A 1,700-nucleotide genomic window follows, 5' to 3' on the forward strand; every position below is an offset into this window, starting at 1 on the left:
GTTTCGATATCTTGGTGTGTAGTGATTGATTGATATCCTAGAATTGGTTGATCTTATTCGTCTTATGTGTGTAGCTAACATATAAGATAATGTGTTAATCTCTATTGAAGCGATATTGAATATAGAGGTTTAGAACTTGCCATGCTAGCATAGGTTCATGTATTTGTTATGCATGATTCGTAGGTAATTTTAACCATCTTACTTGCCCTATGTAATCAAGATAGATAACTTGTGCTTAAACCGTTATGTTGTCAAATTCTATAGATATATAGGGTCTCAATATAATTGGTGCCTATTCAGCTTCTATCTCTTTTGTGGATGTCTGGTAGAATGGTACTCGTGCAAAGAAAGTCGGCATTTATCAGTTTCGTGTTATCTGATTAGTGTCATTATCATCACATGCTAAGGTTAAGAACAATTAGGCTATTGAATGAAGTATTTAATGAAGTTAGAGTCCCATATTTGTCATGTATAGTAATTCAACCTCAATTCTCTTAGTTAATGTTATTCAGTATAATTTCTTAGTTTAATAAAAATCTAATTTGTTATTTGTCTTAGCATTGAGCGATAACCATACATTGTTGCATAGGTGCATAAATTGAACTTAACCTAAACCAGTCTCTGTGGGAACGAATCTGATTTATATCTTATACTACTTGCAAACGCGTATACTTGCGTGAATTTTAGCGCGTGTTTTCACCCTAACAAGTTTTTGGCGCCGCTGCCGGGGACTCGGTGTTAATTTTTAGTTATGTGCTTGTCATCAGTGATCATTAAAGTTCACTGAATCAGATTCTTTTACTTTTACGGTTTATTTGTTTGTGTTTCAGGTACTCATTACAATGGGAGATCCAGCAGCACGAACGAAAGCCTTGATGGATTTTTCTCTACCCAAGATCAATGACATTCAATCTAGCATTGTCAGGCCAGCTATCACAGCTAATACCTTTGAGATCAAGCCTGGCATAATTCAATGGGTGCAGAATTCAATCCAGTTTGGGGGTTCTTTAACGGAAGATCCCAATATGCACATTAGGGATTCATTGAGATCTACGACACCTTCAAGTTCAACGGTGTTTCTGAAGATGCTGTGAAGCTGAGACTGTTTCCATTCTCTCTGAGGGACAAGGCTAAGAGCTGGTTACACTCTCTACCAGCTGGTTCAATTACTACTTGGGAGGATCTTGCTCAGAAATTTCTTACTAAATTCTTCCCTATGGCGAAGACAGCTGCAATGAGGAATGCTCTAACTCAATTTGCGCATCAAACGTGAGAATCTTTATGTAAAGCTTGTGAGCACTACAAGGAGATGCTAAGGAAGTGTCCTCATCATGGAATGCCTGATTGGATGATCATCAATTATTTTTACAATGGGTTGGGAGCACAGTCCAGACCCATGCTCGATGCAGCAGCAGGCGGAGCATTATGGGCAAAGAGCTCTGAGGAAACTTATGATCTAATTGAACTGATGGCTGCTAATGAATATCAGTATCCAACCCAGAGATGTCCACATGGAAAGGTAGCAGGAGTTCTTGAAGTGGATACAGCTACGACTATCACTGCTCAACTAAAGGCTTTGTCTATAAAGATCGATTCTCTGGCTAACTATGGTGTTAAGCAGATTATTAGTGTTTGTGAGCTGTGTGTAGGTCCGCATATGACGGAGCAATCCGCTATATCTAGTGACTCAACTCAGTTTG

The 1,700-nt window shown here is 38.6% G+C and overlaps 1 non-coding gene across 1 annotated transcript; it reads right to left on the minus strand.

Moving 5' to 3' along the window:
* Window positions 1-1,231: 1,231 nt before the first annotated feature.
* On the minus strand, window positions 1,232-1,338 carry LOC141699082 (small nucleolar RNA R71). Its single transcript, XR_012565569.1, has one exon. It is a non-coding gene; the product is annotated as a small nucleolar RNA R71 (small nucleolar RNA).
* Window positions 1,339-1,700: the final 362 nt, after the last annotated feature.

This window comes from Apium graveolens, chromosome 11, assembly GCF_009905375.1.
Source record: "Apium graveolens cultivar Ventura chromosome 11, ASM990537v1, whole genome shotgun sequence".
NCBI classification, from domain to species: Eukaryota; Viridiplantae; Streptophyta; class Magnoliopsida; order Apiales; family Apiaceae; genus Apium; species Apium graveolens.